This window comes from Hylaeus anthracinus, unplaced genomic scaffold (assembly GCF_026225885.1).
Source record: "Hylaeus anthracinus isolate JK02 unplaced genomic scaffold, UHH_iyHylAnth1.0_haploid 11981, whole genome shotgun sequence".
Classification (NCBI taxonomy): Eukaryota; Metazoa; Arthropoda; class Insecta; order Hymenoptera; family Colletidae; genus Hylaeus; species Hylaeus anthracinus.
The window spans coordinates 5,836,541-5,852,688 of record NW_026534329.1 but is presented as its reverse complement, the minus strand read 5'-3'; the positions used below and the strand labels follow the sequence as shown (position 1 = coordinate 5,852,688).

At 38.4% G+C, this 16,148-nt stretch overlaps 1 protein-coding gene across 1 annotated transcript in view; it reads left to right on the top strand.

Moving 5' to 3' along the window:
• Nucleotides 1-16,148, top strand: part of LOC128885779 (uncharacterized) — a 253,435-nt gene that overhangs the window by 229,737 nt on the left and 7,550 nt on the right. The window lies entirely within an intron of this gene.

The following is a 16,148-nucleotide window of genomic DNA, read 5'->3' as shown; positions in this document are numbered from 1 at the left end:
TACATTATTCGGCCGCACGCTGTGTATGAATTTTTGTGGAATTTTAAGGACACTTTTTTATATTTATTATTATTATCATTTAGGAGAGCAATGGAATTTTCTTTTGAATTGAATTGGACACAGAATTTTAGAGTAAAAGTCTGGCGTAAAAATCCTCCAAGCATAGTTTCGAGATTCTCCCATAGGGGATGGATATAAACAAATCGAATGGTTCGATTCAACGAATGTATCTGTAAACGCGTGAATGACGAGGCAATCGTGTGTCGTGTAATAGCATTTCCGGTTTCACGATAACGAACGCTGATCGATGCTTGTACGTGGGCTATTCGAACCTGTGTTCTCCGTATCTCTTACATTTGATAGCGCACTTGCCGTATTTCATAGCGGAGATTCCATTCACCTCAATCGAGGGTTAATGTATATAGAGTATCGAGTCGTTTGCATAAATGAACATTTTTTGGTTTATCAGTCCTGGAAAACTGGGTTAATGGACCGAACCACATAGTTTGTAAACACTACGAATTCGTTCGAAAGCTATCCATCGATGCTGATTTTCTAGTATCTAAAAAAAGACAAAATGCTGAAAAGATACTTCATGAAAGCGATGTGAATAGCTCATCCTTTGAAATTTTTAAATCGTGGCAATTCACTTGATAATTAAACTAATTTATTAACTATTATCATTTAACTATTAGCTATGTATTATAATTTAGTAATTTACCTTGAATTATGCACGTGAACGAACAGGTTTGCTTCGAATTAAAACTATACACATGCATTCTATAATATTAATTACATTTCTTCACACTACAAAACAATTATAAACCAATCTCGATTTTTAGACCACAAAACTAAATTTCAGACGCTGGAAATTGTTAGTGTTTCCTGTCTTTAGGTATTCGTTCTTTTTCGTATTGCTCCCTCGATCGTTAATCCTCTTGGAAATCGTCGTTTTTGGGCGATCGGTGATCCGTCAGCAAACTCATTAGATTCGGCGGAACAAGAAACAAATATACCGATCGATCATCCGTGCTTAGGCTTTTCCTGCGCGCCGTAAGTAATTGTCGGCATCTTGGCGTGGAGAAAAAGTACGGTGATTTTCGGGAATCTGTTCTCGATCACGTGCTAACGCGCGTTTCCCTCCTCTTGCACACTCGCTGCGTTCAAAATGTAATTTACGGCTCCAAATCGGCCGACATCCATCAAGCAGGAAAAAAGTGACGGCTCCTCGATTCCTTTGCAGCTGACTGCGATCATCGGAATCGAGGAAATACCCGAGGATATTTACGCCTGTAATGGAAACGAAGGGATCAAGCACGTGGTCATAGACTTATATATATATATAACAAATTGAATAAATGATGAAATCGTATAATAATACAGTACTGGTAATAATAGAGCATGGCAGAGTGAAAGTTGCGTACAAAATAACGCGAGTAAAATCGTATGGGGTTGTAAAATACTTGTTTAGATATCTGAATACATTTATTAAATAAGAATAGACGTATACTAACCAATATATTTATGTTCCTGGTTGAGTTATCAACAAGTATGAAACTATTTGCAATTTTTCAACGTTTTACATTTGTCAAATGTGATTCCACAACTTCCTGATTTTTCAAAGATCAAATTAATAATTTGTAAATCGATTTTTGTCGAATTAAAATTTCAAAAACGTATACAGAAAACTGTGTCCACGTTCTAGATCCTGCAGCGTGGTTATATCCACCTTAATCGAGCAGCTTCTCTTTAACCTGGCCTTCCATGACAACGATGCTCCTTCATCGATATCGGTAACCTTCGTAGAGTTATTGCGTAACATTTATGCATTGTAAACTATCCATGCGTTTAGGCCTGCATAATGCAACAAACGAGCGACGAGAAGATGAATTCACGCAAGGAAGGAACGCATCCTGTGAGCAACCGTTTTGCAACTTCGAAGATAGAAACTATCAATCTATATTTATGACTGTTTCACACATTATCACATATAGAATACTATACAATTTTGATTTTTGACATAAATATGTCTAAAGATTCATATGAGCTGAAATATCATTACGGTAAATTAAATGCTTCATAAATTACGTCATGTAATACGACATGACTCCTGTTTGGAACTTCTGTAACGAAATGGCTCCGAGTCCAAAGAATTAAGCTGAAACCGCGATATCTCTGACCGCGTGGAACATGCGCGTGTCGTATTTCAACCGTTCATCTTCGTATAAACGGAAGCGTAAATGCGAGTATATCCACACACACACACACACACACACAGGACACGTTCTCTGTTTCGTATTCCGATGGCGGTGTGTGGACACGCGCCCTGTCATCGAGAAGATACCAGGGAACATATTGGAAATATCGGAAATATTACGCCCTACTTGCGACGCGCCATCCCCCAACGGATCGGCTCTTGTAAACGTCAATGGCGACCCTTTCGTTAAGCGGCTCCTGTCAAAGATGCGCTTTTTGCGGCGAGTAAAAATAGCCCCGACTGAATCAATGAACGATCGTCGCGTTGCAACGTCGACTGCTGGTGAACTGGCTCCGATTTGGCGCGGTTTGTGACATAACTTACCAGCAGTTGACGTCGGCAGACGTTACATCACCGTTGGGTCATTCCGTGTCAAGTCGGGCGTCTTTTGGGAGTACTCGGCTGTTTTCTTCGGCTGCGCTTAGTACTAGTGCTTGTGGTGGGCTATTTACGTAAATAAACGATCTTATTTCTTAGAAATTGATGTTATCCTCTCGACTAAAAAGTTTTTCATCATTGTCCATCACGGAGGACATTTCATTCACATCGAAGAATTCTTCACTTAAAGAAAAATGACACTTTTAAATAAATCACATGAAAATTAATTTCAGTTGACACTTTCAAAATCTTAATATATATAAAAGAAAGTCTTTGGCAAAATTTGGGCCCGATTAGTGGCGCTGGGATGGAGATATTATAGAATAAGAATAATAGTCTACGAAGAAAATTAAAGTTGAATGAGGCCAATCGATGTGTTCTAATGACATTGATACATTTATACTCATCGAAATACTCATAGAAATACTCATACGGAAGAGTATATACGCATTAGACATTGACGAGTCAGATTTAATTAGAAATTTACGTTGGATCTCCTCCAGAGTTAAATGCAATCGATAAAGCAAGAGGTTAATTTTAATTAGTGGAGCCTCTGATGTTCAGGTATATCAGCTAAGCGTGTGCTCAGGGTACGTGTGTGAACGACGTTTGTACAGCCGCGTTTACAATGTCGCAGTGTCGTAATTGAACAGCAGCTCGGTTTGCATTTTGGCACCAACCTAGCACCGATAGACCTTGCATTCTCGCGCTTTGATATCGCACGCGTGGTATGCGTGAAAGCTGAACGCAAGTATTTGAAAATATGTTCCATCTACTTTGTCTTTGAACCCTCTGTGGCGACGTGCTACCCCTTTCAGCTTTGTAATGCTAAACTATTAATTATGAAAGTCATGCTAGAACATGTTTGCTCCTGGAAATTTTTATATTCACAGAAAATGAAAAATATGGATATTTGATTCTAGTTTTGACAAAGTTGATCCTGAATATCTTCGTAATTTCGAACAATACGTTTCGAACGTTACGAAAATGTTTCGTGCGAAAGTTGTAAGATAGAATGACATCGTTTCGTGTACTCGGGCGATACTGTGTACGTTTCGAGAAAGGGTTATATATTTTTGTTTAGTACGCAGTGTTAAACGTCAAGGGGTAACGCCACTCTAGAGTCAGAAAAAACGGCGTAACTTTGATAATTAATTTTGAGAGTATCACGAAAGGAATAGGATTTTTACAAAATTTAATTAACACATATTGAAGTATGAAAAAAATCGTTGTATTATAATTTTAGTACAAAATGGCGGCGACAGCAATCATCTGTTAATAATTCCACTACACCCTCGCACTTCCTACATCCCATAAAAGTTACCACATCTATCGATTTAATAAATGAAGCATTAACGATGAACCACTATATTTCCTCCTACATAATTCCTCTAATAATATCAGTTACAACGACGTTAAAGGTACTAATTATAACTTCTTGAAAACTCGCCCCAGCGCTACAACCTCAACGATATTAAATATCTGACCAAAGCATCCCATTAGATTGTTACGGAAGAAACTTTCGCAAGGAACGCAATCTTATATTGAATACAAATGGTCACGATATTACGAAATTATATCGGCAAAGGAAACTTTGCGCGAGGAAGAAAACATCCCCCCAGACAACTTGGTATTCTAATTATTTCACCAGCCGCATAATTCGGATACTCCATCTATTCAGCTATGCGAAACGGCGGATTCATGAACCCGTAAGACCAGATTCCATAGACAGAAGCGGATATTAAGTTACGCAGACCACGGAGTTTTGGATTTATTTAAATCATACCTCGTTTTGACGTTCAAGAGCTGGACTTGATCTTTCGCCTTTTCAACATAGTGAGACACGTTGGGATAAACGAGGCATGTATGTACGTGCACCGTGATACATCGCGCTAAAACAATGTTTAAATACCTTGATTTACGAACGTTTCTTCGACGTCTCGAATTATTCATGGAGTTATGACATTGTTAGCGAGTTAAAATTACTATAAAATGTTGTTTTTCATCATTTCCTGTCTTTTTTAGTGTATAAATTTGTCTAAAAATTTGTCTGTGTCATTGTTTTCTCAACAATTTTGTTGTCACCAGTTCTAATATTTCAATTTAAATTCTAATTTGACAGAACTGTTCAGAACCGCTTAAATTTTAATTTAAAACAAAACAGTGACTTTTTATTCATTTTTTGATGTTCCAAGCTCCTTGATTGACTCAATAAATACGTATCCGCAAGAGGCTGTTACGTCTCCTCAGGATTCTCGTTATGGTATCGTTGTCTAGCGTTCGCCGACTATTACAGTCGTACGTAACAGTTACTGCATTGTAAATCTCGGTTACGAACGGTGTAATCCGTGATTTTAGCATCGATACTTCGGGAAATTGATATTCGCAATCTCCGCGAGGCCGATCTATCCCGCGTCCGCGCCATTTAACGGGAAGCGACGGCGATGGTGGTCGTTAACAGACCGAGCAGAGAAAGGAAAAAAACACGAAGCTCGGTATCTCCCTCCTCTCGGTTCGCTAGGTGCACGAGAAAAAATTCAGAAGGTAGAAGAAAAAGGAACTCGGGACTTTTGCTACTCGTGTTTGGATTGCTCCCGCTTTTTCCCCTTTTCTTTCTCGTCTCGATGACGTTCACCTCCGAGAATCGCACGATAAAGGAATCGTCGATTCTTTTCAAAGTTTCAGTAGATTCTTCGATTCTGATGTACACCGTTGCTCAGAAGTCTCGAGCATTCTTATTGCTTGTTGTAAGTTTAAAGTCACCGCTGCAAAACTAAAAACGAATGAAACTTGGTGAATTTTTATCAAAATTGTTTTAATATTTATAGTCCTGGAAGAGTTATTAAAGAGATTGGTGTGAAAGGTTTCTAACACTTGTGTGTTGCTAAGTTCCACGTTGAAAATAAGTGAAAAGAAAGAGTATGGTTATTTATTCATGCATTATTTTTTAAACAAACGCAAATTTAATATAAAAACAAGTCCAATGCCAAGATTATGGAGAATTGATGGTAATTTTTGGGAATTGTCTACAGAGCATCATTCTTTTCTGTCTATTTTCGAGCCAATAGAATAGAATCAGTGGCTCCTCTGTCAGCATTACTGAAACAGAACACGTTCGGTTTACCTTTCGGTTTTATTTTTACGAACGTTTTCCATGTGCGGTGGTTAATCGGTTGGTACACGTCCAAAGCGCCATTAGCGGCGGGTCGTTCGTCGATCGTAATTACAAAAGTTGTTTAATTCGTTTTTTTCAAATGGTCGAAATACGGGTCTAAAGTTCGTTTGTACGAAATATCTCTGTCAACGTGATAGAGGACATCTTCCTTTTTTGAGGTTGCCTGGAAAATACAGAGAAAATTGTTTCGACAGATATTCCATGTTTTCTTTCGTTCCTATTTTCGTTGTCCCTTTGTTTTCGTCGTCCTTGTTACAGGAATATTTCACCGTCCGATTTCTTTTCGTAGCCACTCGTAACGTATCGAAGATTCGTCTGTTTACCAGTTTTGGCAGCAGAATAGACAGAACACAGGTTATTCTGGTACTTCTGCTTTTATTAAATGCAAATTCAACGTACGTTTTAATACGCTATTTCGGTAAGTAAAACTCAGAGCAACGATTGCATTCGAATATCTATTACCATTTTACGGTATTATCGAAGAAATGCAATTTTCTTCTGATCGAACTCCGGTTCCCGCACTTCAACGTTTTCTGGCAATTCCCTTATCGGAAACGTAACATGTTGGTATCCTTCCAAAGTGCCTCGTAGAATTTAACAAATTGCGACTGTGTGACAAGATGTCGGGCAAGAGTGACTACGTAGCATTGAGCTGCAGTTGTCTCGGCTTATTTTCATTAAGGCTTTATCGTCCGACAAGATTCGCACAGATAGGATATAACGAAAAAATGTAATTAATGTAATCAAGTACTTTTAACATATGTATCAAAAACTTACATTGGACACTCGATATTCTCGGAACAAATTCACAATAATCAAGGCTCTAATAATATTTCTATACTCGCTACTGATCAACAGTTAATGTGAGTTGAAGTCTCATTTAAAAAAAAAAAGAATAATGAAGCCACACATAAATTATTCAAAATTAAATATTCCAAAGTGCACGAATAAATCCGCGAGTCGCCATTATTTTTAATAATTATTTTTAAGCGTTCATTTCCCCTGAGAAAGAAAACGAATTCAAACTGGCAGCGACGATTTCAATGCTTTTGTAAAAAAAGAAAAACACGCAAAAAGTCGTCGATCCGTGCGAGCGATATTCCAACAGCTTCCCGTGCAATAACTCCGCGGAGCGAATTAAATTTAGCGAACGAAATTTCCACGGAACTCTAACTGGATTCCATTTCGACGGATCTCTAACTGGATTCCATCCCAGTGACATATTCCCAACAGAAAAATACAATTTTCTGTCTGTCTGGGCCGGCCTGGTCATGGAAATCCTAGTCACGTACGGTTTACTCGCTGTCGGCAATTGCGACATGTTCCATGTATTTACTTGACTGTCGTTAAACCTTTTGGTAACAAGCCAAAGAGACGACGAGCGACGAGCGAGCCCGGTCCAGCGGCCTTCTAATTTCCTAGCGTTCATGCCGACGGTGGATTTTAACGAATGATACCGTTTACCACTAATTGTCACGGTCGACGTATTCCATGAGTGTTACAGATGCTCGCGTTAAACTCGTCTAATGTTCGTTTCGCGCGCACTCGTCGCCCCGTAAACCCAGTTTCACTTTTTCTCCACAATTTCGAGATGCTGCCGCTCGCTTTTCTTAATCGCGAAGCATTAATGCCTCGTCTCAGTGTCAGTCGCGTTTATAACGTTCTTCGATTCCTCCTCCACCATCGGAGAGAAGTGAAATGTAAAAAGTGACGCTTCAATGAACATACTTAAATGCTAGTCTCTGTGCCATCTTATTGCAAAATGTGCGAACAGGAATCGCATTGCATTAAATAGTCCAACTTTGGAAACGTGTCTTTTTTTGGGATTATTAGACTTGATTATAAATTCTTATAGCTTTCTCGAAGCGTTGACACTACTGCAAACATACAGGATCTTTCAAAAGAGGCTTCAGAATTTTGGTTTTTAATATATTCAATATCTATAAATCAATATCGATGTCTAAAATGTCTATATTTTCATATGTCTATGAATTACAATAGTTTTTAAGTGGAGAAGATCGCAATGGGCCAAGGAAGACCCGAGGAATGCTCTCGAAATAATCATACCGTTTTTTATTCGCCGTCGCTCCCACTAATTGTTACAGTCGACAAATTCCCCAAGTGCCACAGATGCTCGCGTCAAAACTCGCCTAATGCTCGTTTCGCGCGAACTCGTCGCCCCGTAAACCCAGTTTCCCTTTTTCCGCGACGCTGTTCCCTCTTCTCCTTAATCGTAAAGCGTTGATACCTCGTCTCCAATTAATCCGCGACGTTTCAATCGCGGCTCCGCGTGAAACGCGAAACGCCAGCGGGCTTTCCGTGCCCGCGGTGCCATTAGTCGAACTTGCAACTATGTCAGAAGATCGGCGTTTGGACCACTTGAGCCTCCGCTGGAAATATTTCGCTCGTCGCTAGCGTGAAAAAGTTGGTAAAGAGGATTGATGCAGTCGCTTCGCGGGAAATGCTGAAAGGTTCGGTTTATCGGTGAACTTCTGACCTGAAACGATATATCATACACCCGTTTAGAGAAGAGCATTTTGATAACTTTTCGAGTAAACGGGCGGAGCTGGGAAAGGGACGTTAGGGCTATCTGGCAGACCTTTGCTTCGAACGTCTGGACATTCAACGTTCGGGACAGGCAATTCGTCTGAATTGGTGGTTCGGGATGAGATCTGTATGGAACGGGGATTTTGTGACTGGTGATGACGATGAATCGTTTGAATCGGCATTTGAGAAGGAAAAGAAATCTAAAATGTATTGTAAGTAGCTAATTGAGGCCTTGAGAACCAGGGTGGTCTAAGCAACAATATTTTATACAACATTACATTTTGTTTTCTTCGATATAACCATGATACAAAAGTTGTGAAGCAAACAAAGATGGTAGATTAATGTCTACTTTTAGATTTTTAGCGAGATCATATAATTTAAATAATTTGAAAATAAATTATATATAATAAGTAGTTATTAAAGTAAGAAAACCGGAGTGGAGATTAGTAAATGAGGTCACATCGAACAGCAATACAGCATTCGTAACATGTATGCATTCTTAAAATACCAGGCAGCTCTATTAATAATGCCAAGTGCTCTAAATCCTCGCTTCACAATATTGTGATTACGTTCATCAGGGAATAGGTTAGCTGAAAATTAGATACCCAGATCTCGAGTAAACTGCTGACAATAGAACGTCGTTTAGAGCGAAGATACATTTTACCGTATTCCTCTTGAGATTAAAGCGAATAACAGCACTTACAGAAATTAAATGTCAGCTTATTTTGATAACAGACTGTTCTTCCAGTCGAATAACATCTTTTTTGTATTTAGGGCAAGCTCTTGATTCTCTATTGCGTGACTTTTGTTTCCTCATTCGAAAAGTAATTATTCCTCCGACGAGAGTAATGTGTATACAGTCGGACTCATAAATATTCGTACCCTCTACGTCTAACAAAGAAGTTTGTCTAAATTAAATAATAGGTTTGATGCTTTCAAATAAATGTTTTACATGGATAAACATTATACTTGTATATACGTGATGAAAAATTTATTTGGAAACCTAAAACCTATAATTTAATTTGGACATATATATAAATATATGGAATATGTCTATAATTAAATGAAATTATAGGTTTAACGTTTCCAAATAAATTTTTCATTCCATATGTACAAGTTTAAAGTTTGTCCATGGATACATCTACGTATATAATTAATCCAAATTATGCATAACATATTATATATAATTTAGACATATTCTATAATTAAATTTAGACAAATTCTTTCAATAAACACAGAGTACGAATATTTATTAAACTGTATGTGCCTATTGCAGTTCATATTTCAAGAAAATACCGATACTAATTAGAAATACCGTAAAAATTCATTTATATAATAAAAGGTAAAGATGCTATTTAGGAAATAAGGAGTGTTGACTATGCGCATCGATATCCACACATGGCAGAGGCCATGATCCTCGAGCAAATTGCACAACCGTCGATGAGAGCGACGTATGTGGCTATCGTAGTTCATATTTCATGAGGATCGAGCCGTATCAAGCATTCCAAGCAGGTTCGAAGTGTTTGTTACCGTGCCGATAAGAGCTGGCTGTTCCCGACTGGGGGAGCCAAGGGTAGAAAGGACGGGGTTGTGTAACTGCAACATCTGTTGGCGAAGATCTTAAGGTCTATCCCGCATCTGTTGTTCGGACATTTCGACACATCGCGAGGCTTTTCCGCGAGGGAGAACGCAGCTCCGCGGCTCGCATTGAAAAGATTTGGAATTGTAAAGAGGCGCGAAGATGATGGGCAAAGTTGCGATCTCACCGTGACTCGAAACATCCGAGGGATTTGCCTGTTATTTATTAGTTCTCGACAGCAGCCTCGGGATTACCGTAGAATCTGTCGACAGATTGAAATATAGATTTTCGTTCAATCTGACGATTCGTAAATGTTTATTGCAAAAATTCGTGTGATAAATAGTGAATTCTATTTTGTATTCCATCACGGATTGTTGGATTGTGGAGGAACAATTTTTGTACTTCGATTTTAAACCATATTTTAAATTATAAGCTCGATATTATTATAATGTATAATAATTTAAAATAATTGTCTTAAATGAGAAAATTACCTGATGGAAAGTGTTCATTCAATTAAGTAAACGAGTTGTTACCGCAACAATGAGGTTGGAATTCTCGATGGACTCCGCAAGATCATCCGAGGATTAAGCAGCAGTTTTCAGTGAATAACTTTCCGCAAAGTTGTAAGTTCTTCATTTTTATTAAATCCGGAGATTCTACGGATAAGCAAGTGTTTTATTTCGGTAGAAGTTTAACGCGAGGATTTAAAGCGTGCTATCTCTAAACCAGTACTCTACTTTGCGTAATCTCAGGACGATGCTCGAGTGTTCGTACAACAGGCGCCCCATACCTTGGCTGGAGTGGTAAGTTCTCTGCTAACAGAATGTAGGATACTAGTATTTGCTTTGGTCATTAAGCAGCTCCCGGCAGCTCGAACTTCGCATAAAGGACTCGCTGCGAAATGTTTGTCCACTGGTGAAATCGCTAAATGTTCCTTGTTTGTTGTACCTCGCGTGAGTTCTTGATTTTATCAATGAATCAACTGTTATAATAAGACGAGAAATTCAATCATTAAATCAATAGTGACCTCCGATGGGTGGCAGTTGATATCTTCCATATTTTCCGAGGAAATACTTCCAAAAAATTACAAAATTTACTCGAATATATATGTAAAATGTTCTCAAAGTTTCATTAAATTATATTTTTGGAGGATTGTCAGAAAATATTTATTTACGAAGCGTAAATCACATAAGCAAATATTAATATCTATACTCAAAGGATGGTCAGGAAATCTATATCAGGTGGTGGGATAGAACGTATATTTCTTCATTGCTAAACAAATTCATCCAAATCACTAAGTAAACGTAGTCCTAAACCAACTTCCTCTTCTTAATTATACTGCTTTGATATCACAGAAAACGCAGGAACTCTCCATTGAACCAAATACGTCGTTGATCGCAGGAACGAGTTGCTTTTAGCATCCCGAAGGAATTCTTCCTTTCGTATTTTCTTCTGTTACCTACATAGCAACGGAATCGTTTAAGCATCGGGACTGATGATACCGTAGAAATTTTACGATTCGACGAGGAAAGAATCCGTCTCCCTCCTGCGGTACTCGACGGTTTCACTGACGTCGCGCTCAGACATGTTTCCGCTTTAATGGCACACTGAGACTCGATGGAATCGCTGGGCGATCCTTTCCAAATGCGAGTGTGACGCGCCACGTCCCCGCCGCAGTAAATTCTTCATCGTCGTAAATCTCCTGGGCGAGTCCTCACCCTCGATTTCTCGTTGCCGCAATAAATACGAATCGTCGACGCGGGCTGTTTGACTTCGCGCCCGCCAGGACTCCTTCGCACATCGACCGCACGTCCTGATTTTCACGGGGAATTAAAAGTCCTTTCTGGTTCAATCCTGACGCGACATACAGACCGTTTCAAAACGCCATCGAGAAGTTAACCGGACTCGAATTCTAATATCATTTTCCTTACACTTTGTAATAATGCGCACTGCAAAAGAAACATTTACCTGATTTTATTATTTAACATAGGAGAATTATTTATTATTTAACATAGATTGAAAAGTGTAGGAGACTTAGGTGAGATTCTTGTGGGAAAATGGATATCAACATTTTTGAAGTAATGGAATGTTCTATAGGAATAATTTTGTAATTATTTTTTTATGTTAAATGCATTGCTAATCAAGGTGAAAGCTCGCATTATATGTATACTAGCAACCTTCCATTATGCAAAATTTTTCGAAGATATACATAGATGAGACTCTTGTGGGACACCAGAATGGATATAAAGAATGGATATTTCTGAAGTAATGGAATTTTCTATAGGAATAATTTTTTAATTATTGTTTGTTGCTAAATGCATTCCTAAACAAGGTGACACCTCGCCTTATAGCCCGAGGACACTTGGTCTTCGTGTATTTACGCTAGCAAGCTTCTATTATGCAAAATTCTTCGAAGATATACATAGGTGAGACTCTTGTTGGACACCAGAATGGATATCAACATTTCTGAAGTAATAGAATTTTCTATAGTAACAATTTTTTAATTATTTTTTGTTGCTAAATGCATTCCTAAACAAGGTGACACCTCGCCTTATAGCCTGAGGACACTTGGTCTTCGTGTATTTGCACTAGCAAGCTCCCATTGTGCGAAATTCTTCGAAGATATTGACGTTAGCGAGTGCACCAGCAGTCAAACTAAACACTACGTAGTACTACGACAAGGGTTTCCTGGCCCAGAGTTTATTTACCAAAAATAATCCCCTTGACGTCTTCTTCCACCCTATCAATTTATCGGTGTTATTTTGAAAAACTCTGTAGAGCATCTCCATCGAGAACCAGGAAGATTTCCGGTAGCTGTTGCGTGACGAGGAATTTCCCCTGAGACTTCCCTGGTGGGGTTTGCCTAAGTTTCTGTGGCTGGACTATCTTGTCTCTTTCCCGTCGCCATCCCAGACGACGTTACCGCCGTATGGAAGTTCTTCTCGGAGACGACAGGATGGGAATTCCTCGAATGTGGAAATGTCCCTTTGTGTCGAACGTTGTATCGATACTTGCGTTGCCAGGTGTTTTATTTCCGGTAGCAGTGTCCTGCCAAATCGTCTTACTCACGATCTTACTTACGCGTCATTGTAAATTCTTCTAGATTAACTGATATGGTGAAATATATTTTTTTATAATTTAGCTTTATTTCTTTTCTTCATTGCATATCATTGAAATAATATAAGTTTATTTCCATACCACTTATTTTCAAATCACTGTACAATTCTCATCTACATACTTTTCAACTTTCATGGGAATCAAATTTTAAATGTGTGACAATACGAACAATTTATATTGTTCATATGGAATTTGAAGTAGAAGGATGGATGCATTCACGAAAAAATATTCCCTCGTTAACAATGAACCTTGATTAAAAAAAATTCAATTTTTAATTTTTAAACACTGCTTGCAGAAACGCTCTTTTTGCAAAAAAAAAGAAAAATAGATTCACACGCTTTCGTATCGAATACTGCGAGATTAAATTACGAATACAGGGAGAATAATTCATCTGGACCAATGCTAATATCGTTCAGATCTCGTAATGCGCCTAAACGAAGTGTTTTAGTTAGTGAAACGGAAACGGAGTTTCACTGTATCCGTTTTACTCCGTAACAACGTCAGTGTATGAGGGGGTGGGTGGGGAAGGAAACTTTCTTGGCCACGAAGAGGGCGAACGAGAAATTCGGACAGATAAATCGAGCCAGTCGGATAGCCGGATTAAATTTAATAATACAGATACCGGCCAATCTCGGAGAGTAGTGGGTGGTTGCCTGCTCGCCGTTAATGTTTAACTATGCTTGAAACGCATGCCGTGTCAGATGAACCGGAAGAGAGCGTGGATACGGTCTTTCGAGAGTTTCTTTCTTTTCTTTATATCGTCCATGTTCCTGCAGGGAGTATCCCTGGCGATCGTTCGCCAACCAGCGAGATGAATTATTCAACCGAAGTTTGTTGCTCTTGGTTGTCGAGGCTACAAATTTTCTGTAACTTGGAGCAAACAGGTTGGCAATTAATGCTTTAAAGCGTTCCTTATTATTATGTATGTTACACAAAGGTATACAATTTCCTTGATACCAATGAGACATAAATAACTTCTTCAGAAAATATATTTTTTAATTTATTTTTTAATAAATTCTATTAACGATATTTAAACATTTATTCTAGAGTTAGTTGTATGAATTGTATTTTCAATATTTTATAATGGATTGTATGAATCATATTTAAATTTATTATATGTATAATATATATTTCTCGTTAGTATGATTTTTGATCTCATGAAATTTAAATAATCACATCCACTTGCGATATAACATTATTATAATTCATTATTTTAACGAATTTCGATCTCATATTGTTCTATAATACATTACAGTATTCGTCTCCAGTGAAGTTTTATATTTACGTCTGAAAGGGTCGTCAAGTGCCGCTAGAAGGATTCTATAAAAACGAGCGTTTCTCCCGAAACATTCATTGCGTCAGGCTTGAAGAAACTAAATGATCTTAAGCCCCGAAGTACATGCTCATACATAATGTATAAAGTGGATACCATCCTTTCCAGCGGCCACGCGGGGCGCTCTGAACGTGTTAGCCTCGAAGAAAGCTAACGCAGTGTTACACCTGTCAGAGCAATTTCGTCGTACCTGGATCATGCGACCTTCCAAAAGTCGGCCGCTAAGAGATTGCGCCCAACAAATGAAATTACCTTCGCGGCCGCAGAGGCACTTCCTTCAACGGCAGACCCTTCCGACGATTATCGTCTCCCAACTTCCACGGGGGCGTAATAATATCGAAACTCGCGCTTGATGGGAACCTTGAAGTATTTACTTAGCGAAATTTCTAAATTTTTAATACACGAGAGCTGGGAAGAAAGTTCCTGTTACACGGAAAATAAGATTCACCATCGCCATAGACGATATTGAATTAGTTCACTACGATGGACGATTATCGTTTACTGTTTCACGTAAGGAATTTAAAATTCAACGTTCTAATTTGTAAAATAGTCTTTGTAAAAATAATATGTTTAACACATGTGGTAGGTACATGTAGTAGAAACAATTATCATTTGATCAAGTTGGTTCAATTTTCTTTTAAATCTACACGTGTTAAAATTTAATAATACCTATATATTTGCATTACAAATATTTTCTTTTGCTAAAATAATTTGCAGCTAGCATATCAATTATATTTTATTTTTCCTTTACCAAGTTATTTATGTCTCACTGGCTCGAATTCTGATCCATTTTGGACGTATAATTTTACAAAAGTCATTACTTTCTCTCTCTCTCTCTCTCTCTCTCTCTCTCTCTCTCCCTCTCTCTCTCCCTCCCTCCCTCTTCTGGAGAGTAATGTCATCTTTAATAAGCGCAATACTGCGCGACTCGAGCCGGGATTCCTCTTTCATTCGCTCGTAACGAGCAAGATAGGCGTAGCTTGTTGTCTCTTGTTCCTAGAGCCACATTGTGTACGAGGAGACAATGCTCGTAATTTCCGCACGAATCTTAAGTGGCGGCAGGGTGAAAACTTCCAGGAGTCGATAGAACTTCCTGTTGGGCCGCGGGGTACGGGGACAGGGAAAAAAATCCGTGGAAGGAATTTCGATTGTATTGTTTCTGCTAAGTGAAAGCACTCAGACCTATCCATTGACGAGTACGAGACGTTCCATTATCATACCTTGACAAAGCCACGTTCAAAGTCACGGTCGATTGTTTCTCGATGAAGGAAATATTCTTCGTCGGGCATTAGCGAGTTCTTGCTTTGAGATCACGATTATTGCTGACACAATTAGCCCGAGATCGGATAGTCGGATCGTCTTTGCGTCGAGGGTTGTACATCGATAAACAAAATTCCCTGTTGGATTAAATTTTAACGAGTACCTTATCGATTTACCCAGTTTCAATAAGCATTTTCTATTTTTAACCGACTTCGAAAAGGAGAAGGTTACTCAATTCGACATGTATATATTTTTTTTTTTAATTCTTCTTTGGCAAGTTACAAATGCTGACAGGCTGCATGCATGTAAATAACTATTCTTTGATGTCGCTTCATACTGTAATAAATATTAAGCAATGTTAAGAATGGAAGCATTAGTTAAAAAAAGTAGTAATTATAAAACATGTTCGATAAAGTCATCTCAAATACTCTTTTTTACTCGCAACCTATAGAAGATTATGTAATTAGGAAAGAAAACATTTATGGACATTCGTTTGGCATAC